This window comes from Urocitellus parryii, chromosome 1 (assembly GCF_045843805.1).
Source record: "Urocitellus parryii isolate mUroPar1 chromosome 1, mUroPar1.hap1, whole genome shotgun sequence".
Classification (NCBI taxonomy): domain Eukaryota; kingdom Metazoa; phylum Chordata; class Mammalia; order Rodentia; family Sciuridae; genus Urocitellus; species Urocitellus parryii.
In genome coordinates this window covers 31,081,003-31,108,230 of record NC_135531.1, presented here as the reverse complement: position 1 = coordinate 31,108,230, position 27,228 = coordinate 31,081,003, and positions in this window count along the sequence as shown.

The window sequence follows — 27,228 nt, the reverse complement described above, 5'->3', positions numbered from 1 at the left end:
TTAGGTGGAAAAAACCATCAAAACTTGTTTGTGATCACCTCTGGCTCTACCTCCAATACACACACACACACACACACACCAATTTCTTCATCTAACACTTTATCATACAGGAAGATTCTGATAGTTTACCTTAAATACAGCTTAAATAATTATCTGTGTGAGAGTAGGACAACTAATGCATGCTTACCTACATAGAAACAGTCCAGAATTATGGGTGTCCTGACACAAAAGACTAAGTCTTGACTCTTGCCTTAAAAGAAAGCCTGATAGTTGGTGCAGTATAATGACATACATGAAACTCATAATAAGCTCTCATCTCAACTCTGTTTTTAAAGTCAAGATTCACAAATATAGTCTAATTTTTGAAAAATTTTAAAAAATCCCAAAATAAACAAAGGAGAAATGTCCTTTCAGAATGCCTTTTTCAAAAGAGTGAACATTTAAAAACAAACTTTAAAAAGTCACCTTAGTACTTAGATTTTTAAATATCTTATATCATTAACCAGAATATGATGTCATGAGAAAGCAACAAAAATAAATATTTTAAAGTTTGAATTGAAAAGTTAATAATTCAAGTAATTGGAAGGGTAATGTACCAATTGCCACAATAGAGGATTTTTTAAAAAGAAGTGCAATGCCATAGAACTTAACCCAAGATAGTCGAATTCTCCAAAAAGAATATTTCATGTTAGCATGAGAAAACTTTCCTAAGTTGTAGGAAAACATGAAGTTTCAAATAGAAAGAATCTGCTATGAGTCAGGTGAAATTAAAGAATGTGACTAGACAAAACCCAGACAAAATTTGGAAAATAAAGGGAAATGAAGTTTCCTGAAATAATAAAAAAATTAAACAATTTACCAACAAATCAACATTAATTAGACTGCCATCCAAATCATTAAAATACTTGAATGAGTTAAAATAATGATGTAACATCTTCAAACATATAAAGGAACATAATGTATATTTTGTCAAAATATTAATCAAATATGGGAAAAATTTTCTCTTAATGAATTTGGGAAATTCTGCTCTGCTTTCCTGAAAAATTACTAGAGGATACTTGTAAAAAAATAAGAAAGTAGAGCAAGAAGATGACAGAGTATCCAGAAATAGTGTAAACAATCCAGTAAACCAGTCAAAGAAATCCCCAGAATACCACTCCACTGAGGCTTTTAGGAAGAGGATATATGTTTCCTTAGGGAGGTTGCCAGGAATAAAGGAACTCTTTAAAATAGAGTGTTACTGAGAGTTTGGCTCATTTGGAAATATGAAATGATATGAACAGAATATAGAAATAATAAACTGGCAATCATACAATTTTAATACACAAGAGGTATGGTCCAGATATTAAAAAATAGGCCCAAATTAGGACATGAAATTAATGTACTATAAAGAAAGAAATTAATATTGATGTCAGTCAAGCATGGAGTCAATAAGAACATGCAAAACATTTTAGAATTATGGAAAAGAAGACATATTCTTCTCAAAACTAGATTAAAAATAAAAGAAAAAAACAGCATGAGAACATATAAGCCTTGTTTTTCAATATGATTGAATACTAGCTACATATGTTTATTTAAATTTATGTATTTAACCTAGGATAAAATTTAAAATTCAGCTCTATAATCTCACTAGACATATTTCAAATTTTTCAATAGCCATGGCACCAGTGGTTAGCATACCAGACATTTCCAAAACAGCATTTTTATCAGCACATAAATGCCTACTGAACCATGTTGACATGGGAGGTTATTTCAATTAAACAAAAAATTAATTTCAAGTTAAGACTCTATGTTATAGGAATATTTCTCAGTGACTTTCAGATGCTGTACCATAGACTGGATGGCTTAGACAAGAGTTTATTTCTCACAGTTAGACTAAGTTCCTAGGTAGAACGCTCTTTTTTCCTGGTTTGCAGACAGGCACCTTCTCATTATGTCTCCCCCTGGCCTTTCCCTGGTTTGGGCATGATAAGAGAGATGAGAGAGTGCTCTACTATTCTCTTTCTGGAAAGCTATTCATCCCCTCACAAGACCTCCACCATCAAGACCTCCTCTAAGACTACTTACTTTCCAAAGATCCCACTTTCAAATGCCATCTCATTGAGATTAGGACTTCAACATACAAATTTGGGAAGAAAGCAGACATTCAGTCCCTAAAATACAGAGAAAAATGTGAAAATAATCAAAAATTCATTTTATTGAATTATTACTTATGGCATGCTACAATATAGCTATCTCTTTACATATAGATCCATGTCTACATTCTTTGGTAAAATTGAATTTTCTAATAGGTTGCTTCACTATGTCCTTTGTTAGTTTTATCAAGCTAAAAGAACATCTATAATCTTCCTTTCTTCAAGAGTCCTCAATCCTGAATTTTTCATAATTTCCTTGGAGCCATCTTCCCTCTAGATGTGATGTTTAAAAGTTGGTCATATTGCTGGGGCCCTAACACCAGCATCCTGTTTTATTCCAATTCAACTTTGTCCATTTATTTCATTCTTCCTCAGCTCTTAGAATATTGATGGGATTCAGGCAATTGCTGCCCTTCAAAGGTTAAAAATTAAAGCAGTTATCCTAAATCACCCTTAGAAAAGCTTTGTCTTCCATCTCTCCCATAGTTAGCCAGTTTTCTGTCTTCTTCAGCTAATTTTTTTCCTGTAAAAATAAACTGGTTAGGACTATTCTCATAATAAAAGTGTTTGTAGGTTCATTACCACTTGCTTAAAACCTGTAAAAACTGTTCTGCCATCCATTCGAATTGAGCATGCTGGGATCTTTGTGTTAGTTTATTTGCTTTCAACCTAATGCTTATTTCATCTTCTAGTTAATGTCATCTACTTCTCAATATGTTAATCCAGCAACATTCTTCAAAGCCTTATTAAGAAAATAAAAAATGATCTTTTTTAGTATAATTTTATATATTGCTCATTATAGCATAGAATAGAACATTAAATAACCCTTGATTGTTACCCAAGTTGGAGTGCACATTTTTAATGAAAGCTATTCATACTAATTTAATTTGTCCACAGCATCTAGACAAATGCCTGAAAATGCTATTGGTTTTCAGTGAATGTCCACTGAGAGAGCAAAATAATTCTTGCTACAAACACAAGGATCCAAAATAATTATTTCCATTGTTTTCATATTCTATGTATGTGTTCAGTAATGTATAGCAGCACTCATATGGGCACCTCTCAAATAGGTCTACAGCATATTAAATTTAGTAGCTATATATTACATGTATATGTGATTGCAACTGGTAATCAATGTAAAATAAATACTATGAAAATAAATTAAAAATTGGCTTCAAAATATAGGGAAATATTACAAATAAGCCCAAAGAGAAAACTTTCTGGATAAAATATCTTAGGGCATTATCATTAGAAATTTTATTTTCATTCATTTTTTATGGTCTAGGAATATGGTAGCTTATTTTTCACTGATTATCAGAAGAGAATACTTAGAAAATCCATGTTATTTAATGGACATAAAATCTGGTTAACTGTGTTGATCATTTGTCAAAATCCATACTGAAATATAAAGGAATATTGAGGGATGAAATATAAAGGCATTATGTGATCACATAATTCAGGTATAATTGATGTGATTTAAAACCTAATATTCACTGAGCACTCACTATGGGCAAAGCACATGACCTGCCTTTATGTTACAGATCAGGAAAGAACCTTGATGCTGACTCCATCCCACTCTAATGTATTCTCTTTACTGCATTTGATGAGGCTATGTAGACCATCTCTAATGAGAAAGATCAAATAAATATTTTCTTCTGCTCAATTATTCATTTTTCATATTGATCTACCACAAAAATCAAACAATGAGAAGTTTCGTTAGACTGTGTGTGTGCCCATGCATCTTAGGCACATCTTTACTTTTTCCAGTATCAGACTGTTTAAATTTAACTTACTTTTTATATTTTTAAAAGAACTAACATAATCTTGTTTTGTAATCTCTGATGGGACCTTATTCACCAATTCTGTGAATTCTTATTCAATTTTATACTGATCTAGCATGATTAGGGTAAGGTCATGTAAATATTTTTAGAGGTAATGGAATAAAGATGGGTAAAAATGAAAATTAAAGTCTATGTGTTAAATTCATAGAATAAATTTTATGATGAATGCTTTAAGCCCATGCCAAGCAGGAAAAATTTAGGAATACATAATATTAGAATTTACCAAGAAGTGGAAACAAGCAACCCCTGCCCTCTTTCTTCTTTCCCCTCAACTTGCCATCATAACACAAAGAGGAAAGAGAGAACTACCTAAAACTTTAGAACTTTGGGAGTGGAAGGAGTCAATTTTGTTTTAACCAATGAGTATTCTGACTATGGTGAAGATTTTAACTATTTTTGTTGTTTCTTTAATTGTTCATGCTGGACTCAACATTTCCCTCTTTTAATCTTAAGTGTTGACGAAGAAAAAAAATAGCTATGGATTCCCCTTTTGCCTCCAAGGTAAGGAGAGTTTCCAAAGGTTAGGAGATTATTGGGGGATTTGCACTAGCTCTAACTTGAACTTACAAAATAAAACTTTTATTCTTCCTTCCATGTTAATCATCCTAATTTCTGGGTGTTAATAAATCAGCTTAGTTGTAAGAAATCTTCTTAAAACATATTTTTGATTTCACTAATAAAACATAGTACTGTGTCTGATTTTCAATATTAGTAGTGATTTGTACTTTTATTAAAACCACATTTTATAGAAATCAGCTTTATAAGAAAAAAATCTAATGCAGGGAGAAATTAGAGTTCAGCATTTAATGATGCAGTATTAGGGAATATTAACATGAAAAAGTTTGGTCAAGTTAAACAAGACATACTTAACCTCTAAATGGCTCATTAGCTCACATACTGGGGCTCAGAAGTGCAGTGGGGAAATTAAAATACACTGTCATGTAAAATCTATCTTACCAGTTATCTCAGTGCAGCCTGTGGTTTAGTTTAGGATGTCAAAAATTTCACAGCAAGTAGCTTTCCTGGAAGAAATAATGAGTATCAAACCCAGTTTTCTACAGTTATAGAAAATACTGGACACCAAAGATAAACAGCTAAGAGCATAGTTAAAAAATTATTAAAACATACCCCAGTTGTGTAAAGTGATTCATTACCTCATCTTTAAACTAAGAGTTAGCATTGTCTTAATTCCATTAATGCTACTTTGATATCTCTTTGTCTCCATCAGATGTTAGAACAAAACAAAACAAAAACAAACTATTATAGCTAGTGACAGTGGCCTTAGAAATTTCGTCCATGAATTGAATTCTTGCTGGAATTTTTAGTTCTGTAATTTTAAGTTTTTATGTCTTCCACAGATTCACTTATCACAGCTCAGGTACATCATTGTCATCAACATCCCTAATAGGCTGAAGTAGTACACAGTGTTTGTGCCCTCTACCTCATGACTTTGATTCAGCACATATCTCAGCTCCACCTGTGGTAGAGAACTCCAGGATCTACCTAATGTTCACCTCAGCTGGCTGCTAAAATTCTCAGCTCTTCTCCCTGTATTTTGTCTTCAGGAGGAAGTTTGTCCAGATGCAGTGTACCCAAACAAGAATAATTTCACAGGGATTTACTATATCTTTTTAAAATAATCAAGGTTTAATAAATTAATCTAGTCATATTCTACATAAGATTTATTTTTTTAAGAGAGAGTGAGGGAGGAGAGAGAGAGAGAGAGAGAGAGAATTTTTAATATTTATATTTATTTTTTAGTTCTCGGCGGACACATCTTTGTTTGTATGTGGTGCTGAGGATCGAACCCGGGCCGCACGCATTCCAGGCGAACGTGCTACCGCTTGAGCCACATCCCCAGCCCCTCTACATAAGATTTAATATAGCAATTTAAAGATCAGAATCACATATTAATAGCTTGATAATATTCCAAATTTTTACATATAATAAAAATTTTAGTATATAAAAAGAACACATATCCAATACCAAAAATTAAATATAAAGAACATCAATCACTTAGAGTGTTCTTACTTAATAATTGAATAATTGAATAATTACTCATATAAGGTAGTCATACTTTGCCAAGAAATAATCTCATTTCTGTGGATCATGATAGCATAGATAGAATCACATCATTTTATGTCGTAAGATTTTAGAAAAAGAAATTCCAATAAATAATTGCAAGTGCTTTTTGCAAATTTTCTATTAAAATATGTGTTAAAAAATAAAAGTTTAAAAATATACCACCTGGTTATGATCATGAAAATTTCATGAAGAGATTGCATTTAAACTGGATCTTAAAAAATAAGAAGACAGTTCCAAATGGAGGTTTTGAGGAGATACTCCGAATAATATTTACGCATGGACAGAAGATACACAAGAGAAAAAGGAAACACAATGATTAAGTCATTGCAGAATTTGGCAGAATATAATGTGATCTAGAAATATCAATCAAGTCAAATTATCATAGATACTATAATTCACATGTACACATTTAAATTCCATCCTATATTTAGTGAAGAAATTATTTGAAGATTTTAGTAGGTGTCTTCTCCTTTATTTAAGATCTCACTTTTGGACTTTCCTAGGACTTTTCAACCATTCATATTTTCACCTAAACTTTTTCCTGAGGAGATAATCTCTTCTAGCACCACAGTTATAGTCTCTATTAGTGCTTATGTACTATTTTTTTTTTTTTTGTACCAGGGATTGAACCCAGACACACTTAACCACTGAGCCACATCCTCATCCCTGTTTTTATATTTTATTTAGAGACAGGGTCTCTCTGAGTTGCTTACGGCCTTGCTAAGTTGCTGAGGCTGGCTTTGAACTCGTGATCCTCCTGTCGCAGCTACCCGACACACAGGAGTCATAGGCCTGCACTACAGCTCCCTGCCTGAGACTGGATAATTTATGAAGAACAGAAATTTATTTTCTTAGCGATCTGGAGGCTTGTAAATTCAAAATCAAGTTTTGAGCTGATTCAGTTGTCTGTTGAAAGTTGTTCAGTGCTTCCAACATGGCACCTTTTTGAATCAGTTGGTTGAGGGAAAGACTCTATCCTCATATGCTAAAAGGAAATGAAAGAGTGTACAGGAGAGAACTTTCTTTGTTAAACCTGTTTATGAAACACTTAATCACATGCATGAGGTGACATACCTTAATGCTATTGCATTAGAAACTAGGTTTCCCCAGAAATTTTCAAACAAATGGTCTGTATGCAGATGACTGTGTGATTTTAACATTTCCTGCAGTAATTTTACCTGAGGGCAAATAATCTATTTATCTCCATACTTAATATCTTTCTGAAAAAATCAGAAAAGATCTAATAAATTTATTCAAAACTCTCCCATTGACTTTACCCCTAAATTGTTAAATTGTTTAATCACTAATATTTTCAATTTTAAAAAATACCATCAGCGCTCTCTCTCTCTCTCTCTCTCTCTCTCTCTCTCTCTCTCTCTCTCTCACACACACACACACACACACACACACACACACACACACACAGGAGCTGCTCAAGTTTAAAATAAAAAGAACATTTTTAAGCTGTTCTTTCTGTAACACAGGGCATACCTTCCAGTCTACCAGGAGGTCTGCTGACATCCTTCTCAAAACATCAGATTCTCTATTCCACTCATCACAATGATCACAGTGACCATCATACTATGGAGCAACTGGAAAAATTCTCTCATCTGGACTTAGTTGTGGTGAGCCGTTTCTGTGAACTGTGGCCGCCATTACAAGATGGCGCTGGTTTCCCCTGTAGTCTGTGACAAACAACTCCTTATCAGAATGAGTTGGCATGCTGTGACTTGGCACCCTGTGAGAAAAGTCCACGTGGCAGCTTCGCATTGGGGCTTGAGGTGCTTTATTAAGGCTGGGAGGGGCATCCAGGAGATAGAAGAAAAAGTATCAAGGACCTGAATAAACTGCTGAGAGAAGATTCCCGAGTTGCGTCTTCCTTGCGGGCAAGGGGTCGCGACACTTAGTGCATTCACCTTTCATGCTTCAGATCTATTCTTTATGCTGTAGTCACAGAGATCTATAGCATATGTGCTGTGTTTTTTCCTAAACAACATTCTCTATTGTTCAGTATGTTTAAGCCACAGTGTTTCTCTGGCTGTTCCTTGGGCTCTCATAGTCTGCCTGAGATATGCTCATCAGTTTATCTATCTTGTGAATAAAGTTTGATGAGTGATAAATTTGAGTAAATCTTGTCCTGCCATTTTTTTTCTTACACATTCATTATTTCTTTTACTATTACTTTGGTTTTATCTTCAACATGGTATTATAATAGCTCATTTTTTAAATTATATATTTTTATTGTTTATCATTCTCTCTACCAAAAATTAAAACACTGAATGTTAACCACTTTTCAAGTTTGCATTATGTCATTGCTATATTATCAACATTATAAAACTATTTATGGAATGAAGGATGCATATCCTGGAGGTAAATATGATATCAGTGTAAATCCAGGTAAATATGGTAAGTGGGCTTCAGAAAAAGAAATGCTTGTCATTGACAGAGCCTAGTGCAGTTGAATACCCCATAGGAGGCATTTCATAAATTTTTGTTGAAAGATTGAATGATATATGGTAGAGGAAGAAAAGGACAACAGATATTGTTCTCCCACAGCAATAATATGATGTGTTAAAATTCAAAATACTCCCAAGTGTTCTCAGAGAAAAAACATACATAGCAGCTGTGTCACTGGCTCTCACCAAATGCCCTCATTTGCAAATGCCCTTCAAAGTGGTCCTTTAGCAGAAGACAGAAGAAAAATATATGATTTTGGGCTTCAGACTTAACAAAGTATATCAACATGGAAGTGTGGAAGAAATCCAAGCAAGGCCCAAAGACAAGCACTGTAATAATGGGTCATTTTACCACTCTCCATGAAGAAGAAAAAGCTCTATTTTACACATGCATTTTAGATTGTCAGCAATTAGCATTTGCCATGATGAAAGGAAATTAAAATTTTGTGTCTGAGCCTAAGTTGATTTCTACTATCTGGGTAAAAATGTCTTAATGGACTACTGAAATGATATTGCTGCTACTGCTGGTGCTGCTATTTCTGCTGCTGCTGTTTCTGCTGGTGATCTTATTGGGTTTTCATTTCTTATTAAAAGGATGTCTCTTGCATAAAATGCCAAGAAATATGTCTCTTGTATCTGTAGCTAAGTTTGTGTTGTATTTTATTTAAAATACCAACAGAAATATCTGTAACAAATATTTACTATGTTCCACAGATTTGGTCAGAAGAAGTGTATGATGTACTCTTTCAGTCAAAAGTTGTCCAGGGCATATACAGCAGCAATAACTCTGCCCTGGCTTCAATTAGAAATAAAACCAGTCATTAAGCATTAAAACCACTCACTTGGCTTAATTGCTGTACTTACATGATTTCTCATTAAGTTTGACTATCTAGAGACAGTTGCTGATGGAGAAGGACTTCCTCTTTATGTCTGTTCATCACCTGCTCTGAAACTAATTTAGAATTCATAGAAAAAAAATGGAAGTTTTTATAGCCTGATTCCCACCCAGAATAGGTCACAAGATTGTCAAAAGAAAAAAAAATCTATTCCTGCAAAATTGAGCATTCACATGTTTTTGGACTAGTGCAAAGACTGGAGAACAAGATTTTGGTTTACTTACTCAGACCTTGTCATAAATATATTTTTACAATTTTCTTGATTCTTATCTTTGAAAATATTTAATTATTGCCTATCAAACTTGAAAAGATTCAGGTTATTTTATAATTTACTCATATCTTTATAGTTCATTAATAACCAGTACAGTAGAAGTTCAGATTTCATAATTTAGATTGCAAAAATTTATTCTAGAGAACACACATTATGCATATTAGAAACAAACATATACACATTTCTCAATTTTTTTTCCTATTATACATAACCACTTTTTGGTAACTCAGGTTTCTCTAAGGAATTAGTATATGCTTCATGTTTACTAAGGATCATCAAGACTTCAATAGTTATTTCAGCTAATACTTAAAGATATACAAAACCTCTTTCATAGAGTATACATTTTTTTTTGCAAACACTTGTAGATAGGTATGCCAAAAGAGAGTTGGCTATTTTATTGATGAACAATTTAGTGAAGGTTTGAGATTAACATTAAACTTTTTGACAGTGTTGAAAGAGGGATTTCCCCCGCCCCCCCTGCATACACACACAAAAAGTAACATCTATTCAATCTCATTCAGGCATCAGAAATATTGCAGGTAGGATGATAAAATGAGACAATGATTGTTAAAGGAATGAGGAAAAAAACGTAGTAGCTATTCTCTGAAACATAAATTTTTGGAGAGATGGCACTACTCAAGAGTTCTTAAAACGTTATTCTCATTTACACATTCTATGAAATCTGTTAACCTTAATATTGTCTTTTTTCCCTTCAGAGGCAATGATAAAATCTACTTTTTATATTGAGTCGTTTTAAGCTGACTTGCTTGTGATAATCACCTATTAACTCCATCAAGAAGAATGGTCTATGTATAAGAATAAAGGTGGAAAAGTCTCAGAAAGAGAGTGTATGCTGAAAAGAATATAATGCAACTACCAGAAAATATGAAATTATTTTATTTAGTAGAAATTGAGTGATATCAGTGAGAGGAAAATAAAGTATGGTGAGATATTTTTAAAAACAACAAACAAAATCTCTTTAGGGAACTGTTTTCAGCAACTTCTTATGAACCTTCACAGAAGATTGAAATGGGGAATATTTTTTTTACAATTCATGCCCCTTATGTTTCATTAGAAGTAATAAAATGGAATTGGTATGCTATTTCCAAAAATCCAGAACATACACATTTAACTGAAAATTTTATTTAAAATATGTTGAAACCACAGACTTTGCATGGTAAAACGGTACATAATTAAAGGAGTAATGGGAAATGTTCCGTGCAAGTCTGTGCTCATCTTTTGTCACTTCAAAGTCTACTTCAGACTGAAGCAATTTTCTTGAAAAGACTTCAATCCATACTAATGCACACAGTTAGCAAACGTATCAAGTTTAACCCAAGCACATATTAACTTCAGTGTGACTGAAGCAACTCTGCAGAGTGAGATGTTAACAAACAGTTACCAAAAGAAAAAAATCTTGACTACATGGCCTGAGGTTATATTTCAATGATGCATGTAAACTGGGTCACAAAGTTAAAAATGATCAACTCAGCAGTTTTAGAAGTACTTGAAGAGTAGCTCATTTTTAGTTTCCCAAAAAATGTTTCAGCTTTGGTTGGGTTTATTGTCCACGTGAAATATTTAAGATGATTCAATGAAATTAGAAGTACCAAATGAGGATAAAATTTATTTAAATATTATTACATGATTGCATAAACCTTTTTATAGATTTTAAATTCTCATTGTAAGACAAATATTGGCTGCTTGAGTATAAAAAGACTCAGTATTTGCTATATTAAAAACAACAACACAATGACTGCTACAGGAATAGAAATGAGCATTTCCAGCCAGCTAGTCACCAGAGTTATCCAATTAACATCAATGCTTCACAGGCTTTTTCATGCAAATTTTCAATGAAGTGAACCTCATCATAGAAAAGTCATTTCAAAGGAAATATAATCAACAACAAAAACAGAAATGACATTTGAATGAGACAGCTTTATGAAATGAAACAAATTTAAAACACAAATAATGTCTTCATTTTTGGAACACATACCCTAAACACTAATAGAAGCATGGAGAAAACTAGCTTGAGTAATTAAGTAATGCAGAATGGACATGGAGTAGGAAATATCTTGACCAATGGAGTGGAGCAAGTGTGATTCACTTTTTAACAAAAGCGAAATGATGTAACTCATTTTGTAGCACAAAATTCTACCATTGTGGATTCTCATTTTAGAGCCTAATTATTGAGGAGCAGGGGTGAGGCAGAAATATCAGTTTAGAAAGCCATTTATTAATCCAGAGGAGAAACTATGATTATTTCGAAAGGGGGTTGTGGTTGGGATAGAGGTGAGGAATAATAGGATTTTAAGTATATGGAAAATATAAGAAAAGAACTATTAATGGAATATATGTGAGCAGAAATTTTCCTATTCAGGGAGTTGGAAGGAAGGGGTGACATTAAATGGGGGAAAAATAGAAAAACAGTTTTGAATGTAACTGGAACAGAGAAAAGCATCAAAGATTGGATTCTCATGCAATTTGTTGAATGCTTTCCTCACAATAGGCTTACAATCCACCTGCAAGTGATTTTTGTGCAAGATATTTGGTAGAGGTCATACTAATATATTTTTAACAGGTTATACCATTTCTATAACTTTATTTATTTAATTTATTTATTATATGTTGCTGAGGATGGAATCAAGTGCCTCATGGGTGCTAGGCAAGCACTCTACCACTTAGCTACAACCAAAGTCCCCATAATAATAATTTTTAAATGAATGTTTTAAAGCTGCTTAATGTTACAACAATAAAACAGTTGTTTAACAAAAAAGTGAATAGGCATGGTAGAATAATTCTATAGCATTTTAACTTAGTCTTGGCTAACTGTTATCTTCCTCTGTTCATGGCAGTGTATAAGACTGCATGCAACCCATGTCTCCAAAGTGGATCCTGATTCCAAAGTAAGCAGAGACCTTTATCTCAGAGTTGTGTTTTTCCATTCCAACCTGTCAGGTGGATCCCTGAGGAACAACTATAAATGGCACAACCTTATTCATTTATTTATTTTTTTCTGATTTGACACTCCTGACTGGGTATATTAGCATCAGATGAAGATTGCTCCTCAAACATATGAAAAGCAAATGAAGTAAGGTTTTAGTCAACGAAATAACATTTATTGAATTCTATCATCTCTGTGCTACACAGCAATTTTATTTCTGCATTTCTGTCAAATATGATTCTTTATGTGAGATTCTATTTCTGTCGTCTTCTTCTTCTTCTTCTTCTTCCTCTTCTTCTTCTTCTTCTTCTTCTTCTTCTTCTTCTTCTTCTTCTTCTTCTTCTTCTTCTTCTTCTTCTTCTTCCTCCTCCTCCTCCTCCTCCTCCTCCTCCTCCTCCTCCTCCTCCTCCTCCTCCTCCTCCTCCTCCTCCTCCTCCTTCTCATCCTCGTCCTCTTCTTTGTCTTCTTCTTCTTCTTCTTCTTGGTAAAAATTTTCTATCTTTGTTTCTATACCACTCGATCTTACTAATAATACTAGAGTGTTAGACTAAGGTTAAAAGTAATTTCTAGATTGTTTATTTTACCCTAATTAATTCAAATATTCTTCACTATGTTTTCTACAATTTTTTGGCATCTATGTGTCAATTTTCAAAACAAATAGAGTGGATCCTGATTTAAAGAGGAAACAGAGAACTTTATGTCACAATTTTTTTTTAAAAAAATTATCTGTTTGTACCTGTCTGGTGAATCCTTGAAGAACTACCATAAATGAATCCCTTTATTTATTATTTTTTCTAATTTGGCATTGTCACACAAGGTCATATATATCAAGTAAAGAGAGTTCCTAGAAATCTTGAAAGACAAATAAACCAATTACTACCACCTAGGGCAAAGCATGTCTGTTAGAGAAGCAACAGAAATATGATAAAGCCAAGAAAACAAGTAATAATAACTGTTGGTGAAGATGTGGGGAAAAAGGTACACTGATACATTTCTGGTGGGACTGCAAATTGATACAACCACTCTGAAAGGCAGTATGGAGATTCTTCAGAAAACTTGGAATGACATCACAATTTGACCCAGTTATCACTCTTCAGTATATACCCAAAGAACTTAAAATCAGCATACTACAGTAATGCAAACTTGCCAATGTTTATAGCAGCTCAATTCACAGTACCCAAACTATGGAGCCAACCTGCGCGTCCTTCTTTAGATGAATGCATAAAGAAAATGTGGTATATAAACACAATAGAATAGTACTCGGCCATAAAGAAGAATGAGATTATGGCATTTGCCAGTAAGTGGATGAAAACGGAGATTATCATGCTAAATTAAATAAGGCAATTCCTCTAAACCAAAGGCTGATTGTTTTCTCTGATAAGTGAGGATGCTGAACAGAATGGGGGCTGGAGGATAGGGAACTATTGAAATTTATCAGAATAGACAAAAGGGAATATAGGTAAGGTAGTGGGACAGAAATAGGAAAGACAATAGAATGAATCAGACATAACTTTTCTCTGCCCACATATGAATATATGACTCAACCAGTTTAACTCCACATCATATACAAATCCAAGAATGGGAAGTTATAATCCCTGAATGTATAATATGTTAAAATGCATTTTACTGTCATATAATCTAAAAAGAACAAAAAAATGAAAGAAAGAAAGAAATACAATAAAGCAAGTGTGGAAAAATTGGAGACCAAGATACTCCAGGCAATAAGGCCTTGATAAAATTTCACTGTAGTTGCAGGAACCTAGGAAGGCCAGATAGGCTCCTCCAAGGAGGCTGCTGTTCATGGAAGAGACGGATGGCCCAGGATTTCATCTCTGGCTTCCCTTGAGCTACAAATAGAAAGTGAGGGCAAATCCATACTTGTAAATTCTGCACTAAGGGTTGTCAGCATGCAACATACATATGAACACACAGGGCCCAGCAGAAAAGCCTGAATTTTTTTCTGTTTCATTACTTGTATTTTAAAAAATTTCTGTCTAGTCAGCTTTTAAGAATATGATAATGTAACAAATATTTTAGTGATGATGCAAAAAGAAACCAAACTTTACAGAACATTGTAGAAAAGGTGTTACATAATCAGACAACACTAACCCTAAACAAGCAACAACCACAAACCCAGTGAAGGAGAGATAATGTGACTTTTAGTACTTTGATATTATGATTTCTTAAATAGTCGGTTTTTGACAACAAAAGGTACACAAAGCATCAAGAAAGCATGGCCCATTCAGAGGAAAAAGAGAAATTAGTGATGATTCTCCCTAAAGAAAAGAGGAAATCAGGCATGGTGGGGAATGCTAATAATAATCCCACTGACTTGGAGGCTGACTAAAGAGGATAATAAGTTCAAAGTCAGCCTCAGCAACTCAGTGAGAACCTGTCTTTAAAAAAATACAAAACAGGGCTGGGGAGGTGGGTCAGTGATTGAGTGCCCCTGGGTTCAAACTCAGCACCAATAAATAAATAAACAAATAAATAGGGGTGGGGATGTGACTTGATGGTGAAACACCACTGGTTTCAATCTTTGGTACCAAAAAAAAAAAAAAAAAAAATCCAAGAAACTCAGAGATGATTAGGCTTATTTGACAATTGTTTTTAAATCAACTATCTTAAATTTCCTCAAATAATTCAAGTTAAAAACATCAACAACAATATAAAGAAAATAAGAAAAAAAGAACAATGTGTAAACAAGCATACCAATAAATAAAGTAATAGGATATGTAAAATATATATACATATGTGTGTGCCTGTGTATATATAATGTGTGTATATATATATAATGTGTATATTATATATATATATTACATCTAAAAAAGAAATTCTTCAGTTGCAAAGTGAAATAACTGAAATTGAAAACAAGATCACCAGGGAAGTTTATCAATATATTTAAGCAGTCAAAGACATAATTAGGGCTGGGGATGTGGTTCAAGCAGTAGCACACTTGCCTGGCATGCACGAGGCTCTGGGTTGGATCCTCAGCACCACATAAAAATAAAAGATGTTGTGTCAACCAAAAAAAACTGAAAAAAAAATTCTCTCTCTCTCTCTTTAAAATAAGACATAATTAACAAACTTGAAAATGCAAAAATGGAAATGATCCAATTTTGGAGGAGAAAATAAAAAGAATAAAGAAAAATTAACAGCACCTGAGAAATCTAGGACTATCAAGCATACCAACACTATGCATAATGGGATTCTCAGAAGGAGGATCCTTACCAAGGGGTAAGAAAATACTGAAAAAGTAATTGCTAATGAGAGACATAAATATCAACATCCAACAAGTGTAATGAATGTCAAGGACAAATTCAATATGCATACTGTAATCACACTACCCAAAAGTGAAAAGGAAAATTTGACAGCATGATGAAAGTTTTTGTGTCACATATGAGGGATTCTCAGTTGTTAGGGTCTGTAAATAAGTCAGGATGGCACCTGGCATTTTGCCAGAGGGAGTGGTTTGTGAAGTAACACCAGCGAGCCATTAAGTGTGGAGATTCCTTATTGTTTGACTGCTGTATCTAGTTCATGTTAATTAAGATAAGCTGTGTGGAATGTATATATACCCCTCCTGTCCTACAACAAATGGCTCCCACACCTGCTGTATCAATGTACACAAGTTGTTCGTCACCCCCCAGTTAGTTTGTTGTAGCCAGACTGCAGCACTCAGTATCATTGATATCTGATTTCTCTTCAGAAAATATAGAGGGCAGGAAACAGAAAGATCAAGTGTTTGAAGTGTTAAAACAATCCATCAACAAAGAAATCTATAACCAGGAAAACCATCCTTCAAAAAATGAAGGAGCAATGAAGATGTTGATAGACAAGTAAAAGCTGTGAGCATTCATTACTATCATGAATAGTTTAACACTGTTGAAGAAGTGTCAAATAACGTCTTGGCAAAAAAAAAAAAAAAAATTACTGACGACTAAACAGAAACTTGGTTCCTGACAAAGAAGTGGTGAAAGGTAGCTACATACCTACATAAGAAGGTTAGTATTATTTTATTTTTATTGTAACTCATCTTTTACTCATGTTTTCTATGTTAACTAAAAGAGAAATTTATTAAACAATATTTATAAATCTTTGTGAGTACATATCTACTATATAAAACTGGACTTTCGACAATAACAATGTAAAAATAAGAGGCAGAAGTGAATAGGAGGAGAATTGTGAATGTTACTGGAATTAAATTTGTTTGAGTTCAAACTTGTTTGTTATATGTTTAAAATGTTATTTGGGATTCCCAAGGTAATCATTAATTAATTAATTAATTACCATCTGTTCAAAGTAAAATGTACAGAATTCATACCTCTACTTGCATACTGTCACAAATGATATAGTCCCTACCTGTGTGCCATCTTTCCCATCATCCTATCTAGCCGAAATGCCATACCCATGGAGTTCAGTAATTATTTCCAATAAAGTTCATGAAAAAATACACTTGACATTCAAACATTTCAAGTACAGTTGAGATAATATTTTAAAAATTATTTTATAGTATGGTATTTGTGCTTTAAAAAAGAGTTTTCAGTGCACAAATGTATCAATATAGGTCTTTGTTCTTTACCTCTGTAACATTACCTATTACTCTGCACACACTAGATGATCAAAAAATGATCATGTAAATGAATAAATGGATACATATATGTGAAAACCTTTTAACTGAATTTTCTCTGTTTGACTAGACTGCTGCTCTGCTATTTTTTCATGGTCAAGAAATGACCTGAGTGCTCTTTTAAATTCTGCCTTCTTGAAAATAAAGAAAAACTCAAAACATACTTCTCAAAATGCTAACACCTGAACACTAATTTTACTTTTTCTCTAGAATATAAAGTTTTGGAATTTCTGGGTTAATCATCATCTCCTTTGCCATTAATGTGTCAGTCCTGGAAAAGTTCTCCATTAGGCATGGAATCCTAATAATAGATGGCTTTGTACAATTCTGTTGGGTTTTCAATTGATCATTTGAAATTATTTTCATTTGACAATCATAAATTTATAAAAAACATGGGGATGTTTGGCAGAATTTTTTTATTTAAATAATTTATATGCCATTATTTTAATTAGGTAATTATAAGTAGTCATCTAATTTAATAGTTCTTCTAGAATATAATGAAAGAAACTGATAATTCATGAGGAAGTGCACATATGGAACAAATATCATGAATTGAAAATATATACTTGGAAAGAATAATATATTATTTTACATTTTAGTAATTGTTAAAAGTTTACATGATAATTATGAACTTCAAAAAATGTAAATTGCCAACATATTTTAAGATACTCTGCATAAATATAAAAGGAAAGAGATTAATCTGAAATGAAAAATATTTCAAATGATCAGCTAAAGATCCAGTGGAGTAATTAGTTACTTGCTAGCTTACAGTATGCTAGGAAAAAATGTGAGCATTTTCTATCTTGATACAATAGATTCTTTACTTCTTTAAATACCTGAGTTATTTGACAAATACATTTGTAGAATTAATAGAAAAGAAGCAGTGAAAACAAATAAAAATTTTTCATAAGAAAGTAGACAAAGCCTCTTTTTATCAAGTAAATATTTGCAACTATCAAAAAGATGAACAAATAATATTGGGTTTCTAGCAAAGCAAAAGTTCTAAGTTCTTTTCACAATATAACATATAATGAAATTCTTTCTGTTGAATCATTAACCGGATAAGTATGTCATTTTTTCCCATTAGAAATATATTTACTCAATATTTCAGTTGTCAAAATTTATTTAGAATGTAATCATTTGAAGATTGATTTGATATTTTAATTTTATGGTCAAGCTAATTATCATTACTAATTTTGAACTGCATTATAGAATTCAGGGTTAAATTTCCCATGTAAATATTTAAATTGTAAATAGTAATAAATAATGCAAAATTTATATCTTCTTTATAATAGAATCTACATGATTAGAAGAGCACATCTTAAACAGCACAAATTTACAATGTTTCCCTCATTTCAGAAACTTCTGCAGGACAACATTTGTTTAGAGAGCTATTTTAATTCTATTCATTTTCAGCTTCTAAATAATCATGCATTTCTTGTTCATTTTCTTCCAAACTACGTCTTTGGAGTAAAAATCTGGTTAAGAAAGGCTTCAGTGAGGAAGAAGTAAATGGTAGAGCTTTAAATAATCCTCCTGTTTTGCAGATATCTTCTTAATCCTTTTGGTTGTGAATAATTGATAATGGAGCCAGTGTACACAAATAGTATGACTTTGAAAAATGCATGGGTATAGATATGAAGGAATGCTAGGTGGGATTGGTTAATACCAATGGTTACTAGTATTAGTCCTAGTTGGTTTGAGGTAGAAAATGCGATTATTTTTGGAATATCGTTTTGGGTTAGAGCACAGATGGTCGTAATAATGTGGTAATAGTTCCTAAGTATAGGGCAATAGTTTGAATAGATTTGTTGTTCTCTATTAGTGGACAAAAACAAATCTGAATAAAAAATTTTGCTACAACTATGGTGCTAGAGTGTAGTAGGGCTGATGCACGAGTTGGGTCTTGATTGCAGAAGGGACCCAGGGATGCAGGTCGAATTGGGCTGACTTTTCGGTTGGTACTAGGAAAAAGCCTAGGAGAGGGAGCAAATTGATATTTGTTATAAATAGCTGTTGGAATTCTCATGAGTTTCAGTTTAGTAGGGATGTTAATTCACAATAAGTGGGGCACTAGAGAAGAAGAGAATTAGGGGCTGGGTTTGTGGCTCAGCCTTAGGGCGCTTGCCTAGTACATGGGAGGCCCTGGATTAGATCCTCAGGACCATATAAAAATAAATTAATAAAATAAAGGTATTGTGTCCAACTACAACTAAAAAAAGAAATAAAAAATAAAAGATAAATGAAAAGAGTTACCTTATATTGGTAGAGGAAAATGAAGGGAGGGGAAGGGATGGGATTTGAAGATAGGAAGGATAGTAGAATGAAACAGACATTATTACTTTATGTATATATGTGACTGCATGACCAATATGATTCTACAACCTGTACACTCAGAAAAATGTGAAATTATATCCCACGTGCCTAATGCATTACACTATCATGTATAACTACTTAAAACCAATTAAAAAATTAAATTAAGAAAACTAAATGGTGATTATAAAGAGGGTCCCATCCTTCCCATCTTTCATAGTATTTCCATCTAAATGCTTTTGAAATGCTGCTTTTAGAATATGCCATAATTGTGGATTGCTGGTCTACATTTATTTTCTCTTTTTCTACCATATTTTTTGTACTTTCAAATGTACTTACAGTTTTATATGTGGGTGCTTTTGTCTGACTCTTTTGTGATATGGAAATATTCTTGTATATTTTCTTTTACATCTCAAGCACAGTGTGTCACTTGGGCATGCTAAGTAAATCTTAGAAGAATATACATGACGTGAAAAGGACAGTGAAAGAAAGATAGAAAATGTAACGAGAAAGGAGATTTTTCTTTTGATTTAAAAAATGGCATGCAAAAATACAGGATTTTGGATTCAATAAAAAAATTTAAGCACTCATTTTGCAAAAAAGAAAATGTGTCAAGGATCCTAATAATTTTCTATAGATCCTATTAACTCCCTTTTATTATTGCAACAAATCACTACAACTTGTGTGCTTTGAAACAAGACTGATTTATTATCTAAATATTATATTTTTTGGTTTTGGTCATAAGGTTCATTTTTAATTTTAACTCCGTAAAGGCACATAGTATACACTTAATAAGAAGCTTTAAAATGAAGCAAAAATATCATGCTGAGTGACATTTGCCAATCCTGAAAAATCTAGGGCCAAAGGTTCTCTGATTTGTGGATGCTAACTGAAACCAAGGGAGGTTGGGGAGAGAAATAATAGAAATCCATTGGATTAGACAAAGGGAAATGATAGGAAGCGGGGCAGGAGAGTAATAGGAAAGACAGTAAAATTAATTGGACATAACTTTCTTAGCCTTGTATTTGAACACATGACCAGGGCAACTGACTATTCTTTCCATCAGCAGTCCCAAGTGGCTCATCATGAACTAAAGCTAAGGTGTTCACAGTGTTGTATGTAGTTTCTTTGTTCTTATCTTTCTTTTTTTCTGTTCTTTAGAGGTTCTTAGCTAATGATTTCCTTCCATCTTTTTTTTTCTTTCTCTCTCTGGTTTGTAACATACATTTATAACTAACTTAAGCCGACTTTCAAATTAGACTACATTGCTTCATAGGTAATACACATACATTATAACATAGTTTTCCTAGTTCCTTCCTCTAGCCCTTTGTAACATTGCCATTTTTCATTACGGTTCTCTATAATCATCAAATGTGGTATTTTATTATTACTTTTTGAACAAATTGTTATCTGTTAAATCAATTAATAAATTAAATAGAAGGTGTGACATTATCCTTATTTCCTCTCTGCAACTCTTCTTTTCTTCATGGAGAACCAGATTCCTGACTGAAATCTTTTTTTTTTTTCTTCTGGTCTTTTTTCTTCTGTTGTTAAATGGAATTATTTTCCACTCCCTCTAGCTTCTTTGAAGATTTAGTTTTTGCTTACGGTTTTCTGCAGTTTGACAATATGTCTAGGAATAGAGTATCTGATGTTACATATACACACACATATACACATACTTCTTGGTATTCTTTGATGTTCCTAAAACCATAGTTTGGTGTCTCATTCCTTTTACAACATCCTTAACCAGAGTTTACTCAAGTATTTGTTCTGTTTCTTCTATATTCTTGTATTACCATCACATATACTACATGGTTTTTAACTGTACCACTGTTGTCAGATATTTCCTTTCTTTTTTTTTCATTATTTTCCTATTGTTTTTCAGTTTGTGAAATGTCTACTGACAGATCTTCTATCTCACTGATTCTGTCTTCACTCACTTCTAGGGTGCTGATGAGCCAATCAAGGACACTCTTCACATTTGTTACAGTGCTTTTGGTTTCTAGAATTTTTTAAAAAAATAAATTATTTCTTAGTATTTTTATCTCTCTGCTTATATCACTCATTGGCTCATATAAGTTGCTCAGCTTTCTATAGGAGGTCCTATAATATTAAACACAGCTATGCTGAATTCCCATCTGAGAATTTCAAAACCTCTGCGACATCTAGGATAGATTCTAATGTCTATTCAGTCACTTCACTCTGTAGTTCTGTTTTGTTTTGCTAGTCTTTTATCATGCTTTGTAATATTTTATGGAAAACAGGAATAACCATGTGTCAGATAGAAAACACTAAAAGTAAACAAGCTTTTAGTATGTTTCACATTCATATGGTGAAAAACTAGGTAGTTTAATATTTTCAATATACGTGAGTAGCAAAGGCTAAATTTCCTCTATGATACTTGTTTTTGTTGCCCTGTTATCTTTTAAATAGGCCCTGTGCCTTGCAGTTCTTTTAGTTGCTTTCTGTTTATACAGGAATTTGATGTGATGGTATCAGAATTTCAAGCATCCCCACTGAGTTTCAGTAATCCTCATGTAGAAGTAAAATTGCAATAAAAAATCTAATTTCTTCTAAAGAGAGAGAGTGAGAGAGAGAGAATTTTTTAATGTTTATTTTTTTAGTTTTCGGTGGACACAACATCTTTATTTTATTTTTATGTGGTGCTGAGGCTTGAACCCAGCGCCCCGTGCATGCCAGTCGAGTGCATTACCGCTTGAGCCACATCCCCAGCCTCTAATATTATTTTTTTAAAGTTTGCAAATTAAATCTCTTCAAAAATAGCATCAACAAAACTGAATCATAGCATGACAAAAAGAAATCCCGAAAATTTGAAAGATTTAATTTGACAAAATTGCTAATAATTTTTGAAAGAATTTAGATAAGGCCCAAGTCAGGGTCAATTGGATATTCAACTGAAGTTTCCATTCACTAGATATTTTTAATATCTGTGTAGTGGATATTTGTGTTTAAATTCACTTGGTTCTCAAAATGTTCCCACGACAAAATTACTCTCTGGACTGGCATTAATTAGGATCTTTATCTGGCTGTATCTACAGAAAGACCAAGAATGCATGTGCTAACAATGCCACTCTATTAATTGCCTACAGTGATAGACATGCAGGGCCAAATATGAACAGGGTATCACTGCTTTTTCTGTGATGGAAGGTTTGAGCTATTAGTTTCAAATATTGCATGCACTGCCAGTCCTGTCTGATGGGAACAAATTACAATAGCAGAATGCTTTCAGAGGTCAGAGAGGTAAAGAGTTGACAATGGCTAAATCTCATGTCATTGGCCACCCAGATCAAGATGCCTTCTCTAGCACTTCCAGTTAGTATTTTAATTTAATTTTGTAGAAGGATTATATGCTTCAGTGGATTCATAGAGATTACAAAATCTATTATTTTAAAGAAAAAAATTAATTACAGTGTCTGTATTTCAGCAAGAAACCATGAACTAAAGGTATTAGAATGTTCCATGCTATTACAGATTTTTTTTAATATTAAAAAGAAAACAAATATGACTCATAGTTACATAAAAATTTACTTACTTTGAGACAATAATATTATATTCATGCAGTAGAAAATGCAGATATTTCACCTGTAAAAGTTTTTATTGATAAAACATTGTTTTTCAACAATATTTGCATGGAAATAGAGTAAAACAAGAAATACACATACACATTTAAGAATTGAACAGTAATTGAAAATGTACTAGATGAGGCTGGTGTTATTGCTCAGAGGTATCACACTTGTCTAGCATGAACAAGACATGAGTAATCCTGGAAAGAAGGGGAAAAAAATTAAAAGCAAGCTTAGACATACCATAAAACACATAACATTATAAAATACTTATTGTCTTAAAATAACAATGAAAGATTTAAAAGGGTTTTTCAATGTATTTTCAAAAGGAAGTACTATTGTTGGTATGTTTTCTTTTAATATATATTATATTCCATTTTTATTTTTATATATTTTTATAATATATGTATTTTAAATACATATTTTGTTAAGAATTAATTAAATAAAGATATTAAGTATTACTCTGTATAAATCTTTACCATGTATAATACTTTACCGTGTACTATAGTTTTCTATGCAAACTATAGTGCCATTTTTTGACAGAATCCCTTTTACAGTATGTTGAATTGCCTAAAGTTGACCTCACACATGATGTAAATGAAGTGATCACTACTACCTTAAAGGACGTTGAAACAACCACAGTGATGAATAGGGAGCTACTAGATGGGATCTAACTTACTATCACTCTATTTACTGCAGTCTTTAGTTCTTCATCTGGATTGTAACAAAAACAATAGTCACTGAAGTGTTTGGATTTTGGCAACAGTCTATGCAGATCTCCACAGTATTGGGCACTGATGTGCTAGATTTCTCAGCTTCCCCCAGAGAAGTCTTATTTGTCCAGTTGTGTTACATACCCTCAGTACTCATCATTCTGTCTTTCTCTGAATCTACTCATTCAAGCCATCATCACTTCTCAGATCCTCTCACAATTATGTAAGACCTGATTCCTCTAAATTTTCATAAAATTCAGTATGGCTATTTCATAAACTTTTCATAAAAAAATTCATAAAACTCAGAGCTTTTTATCTCTGACCAAATTCAAATGATATGGATAAGGTGGGTACTAATAATCCTATTTGATAGGCTTTATACACAATAGATTGGAAAAAAAATTAAGAAGTTTCTTAGTTTGTATACTCTCTTCTCCTGGGACATGTTAAGATACAAATCTACTTATAGGTCCAGAAACTCAGCAAGTCTCTTTAAGAAAATTTTGCTCCTTATTTTTCCAAATAATGATCTGTCTTCAAATTCTCCAGAAAGTTGTCTAACTACCATCTATACACATGCAGTGTGCCTTATTTAGCACCATGTACTATATATGGCATCATTACATTTAGGGATTTATTTTATAGTAAAGCAAGGATATAGAGGAACTTAAAGATATAGCATTTTCTGTTCTTTAATTCTGAACTTCATTGCCTGGTTACACTTATTTTATTACAACTACAATTATTAGCCTGAAAAAAATAAAAGAAGGCACTAGAGTTTACCTTGTAGGATTATGGTAATACCCTTCAGGATGCACCATGTGCTTTACCTTGGTGACCAGTGCATGGTGTTTTCACCTGTAACTCACATTCATGCATGTAAAAGTCAAAAGTGGGATGCAAAGAGGGATTACTCTTATTATTATCCCTCATAGTTCCTCACAGAACATTTGCTGCCATCTATCAACATTGACTCTACTGCCAGAGATATTATTTTCCAGTGAAGGAAGGATTCTCTCAAGGGACATAAAAGTTTATGCAAAAAATTGTTTCTATTAAATTGGTAGTTGAGACCAGCCATATTGTTATACTATCCCACAACAAAGGTTAGTGCATTGTTTGTAGTGATTTATTCTGATTCTCCAGAGGAATTTGTATTTCTACTTTACAATAAGGAAGTACTGAGAGTGTCTGGAATTGAAGAAATCTCACATTCAAAAGTAACCATTAAAGAAAAATTTTAACAACTTGGTAAAAGCAAGAATTCTAACTGCAGAGATACTATACGAATGAGGATTGTTTTAGTCACTCCTCTACCAAGGAATCATGATAGCTGAAATGGTTTCTAATATCAAAGAGAACATAGAATTTGAAATATTGGAAGAATATGTATATGTGTGTGATATGTACATATATTGGATATAACTATATGATCAGTTTATTTGGAAATTTCACTAATTAAGAATATTTATTCCTTGCTTTAACGACTATCCTCTTTTCTTTTACATTCTTATTTTCTTTGTAGCTAACATAAAATATGATAATTAAACTTATATCTTAGTATTTAATTTATGAGATATCAAAAAGATAGAGATAGTTAACTAGAAGATGATTTAGCCTTATGAATTCATGGATAGGGAGGATTTGCATAACTACTTTTAGAACAAAGGGCTAGTGAGTCACAGTTGCCTTATGTTGTATAGAAGCAAGTAAATGCTGTTTTCTGAATTTGGAAATGCATGTAGTTGCAATAGATATTATGGATGCCAAAATGTGCTACTGTCACCTTCATTAAGGTGGGTACTACGTTATAAACAAAGTTAATTTTATGTGGCTCTGGATTTGTATTGTCTCATAGAGAAACTGTACTTCCATAACAGGGGCTGGATACACTTCATTTCTCAGATTTCCCTGCAAGCTCCACCTTCTTCCTCTGTTCCAGTGGTTAAGAGAACTAGTTTGTTATTCATATACTCTTCTACTCCTTTTCCAGACTTTCACTTCCTCAGATTCCCAGAAGTGGTGTAAGTTATAACTTCTCTCCAAAAAGAAAAAAAAATCCTTTACCCAAGTAACAGACAGACTCTCAATAATCTGCCTCCCTACCATAATGCCTTAATGTATTTCCATACCCTTGAGTGAGAGTAGAAACCATGGCTGCTTTTAATAAGTAAACTGCGGTTAAATGATAATTTTATGTGATATCATTCCTTTGATTATCTTATGTTATATAGGACTCTCTCTCCAGACTGTTGTCCTAAACTGGTAATCCTGTGGCATTTACTATACAGCAATAAAAAAAAATAACAGTGCAAATTTTCTAAGGAATCTCCATACATTTCCAGAATGCTTGCACCAGTTTGCAGTCCCACCAGCAACATGTGAGTGAACGTTTTTCCCCACATCCTCATCAATATTTATTGTTACTTGTATTCTTGATAATTGCCATTCTGACAGCTACATAATGGAATCTCAGAGTAGTTTTAATTTGCATTTCTCTAATTCAAGACCAGTAGAATGACTCTCTCTAATTGCTAGTGATGTTGAACATTTTTTTCATATATATATATGAAAAAAAAAAATATATATATATATACATATATACATATGTATGGTAAAGCAAGGAATAAATATTTTTAATTAGTGAAATTCCCAAATAAACTGATCATATAGGTATATCCAATATATGTACATATCACATACACATACATATTCTTTAGTATTTCAAATATATATTAATTTTTTAGTTGTAGATAGACACAATACCTTTATTTATTTTTATGTGGTGCTAAGGATCAAACCTAGTGCCTCACACATGCTAGGCAAATGCTCTGCTACTGAGCCATAACCCCAGCCATTTCATATATTTTTTGACCATTCATGTTTCTCCTTGTTTGAAGTACCTGTTCAGTTCCTTTTCTCATGTATTGATTGGATTATTTGTTTTGTCTTGTTTTGCTTTGTTTTGTTTTTTAATATTAAATTTTTTGAGTTCTTTGTATACTCTGGAGATTAATGCTCTACTTGAGGTGCATGTGATAAAGATTTTTCACCATTCTGTAGGCTCTCTGTTCATGTTCACAATTGTTTCCTTTGCTGTGAAGAAGCTTTTTAGTTGATGCCATTCCTTTTATTGATTCTTGATTTTACTTCTTGTGCTTTAGGAGTCTTATTGAGGAAGTCTGTTCCTGAGCTAGTATGTTGGAGATTTGGGCCTATTTTTTCTTCTAGTATGTACAGGGTCTCTGATCTAATATCATTTGACCTAGTTATACAACTCCTCAGCTTACACCCAAAGGACTTAAAATCAGCATGCTACAGTGATGCAGAGCAGCTTAATTTACCATAGCCAAGCTT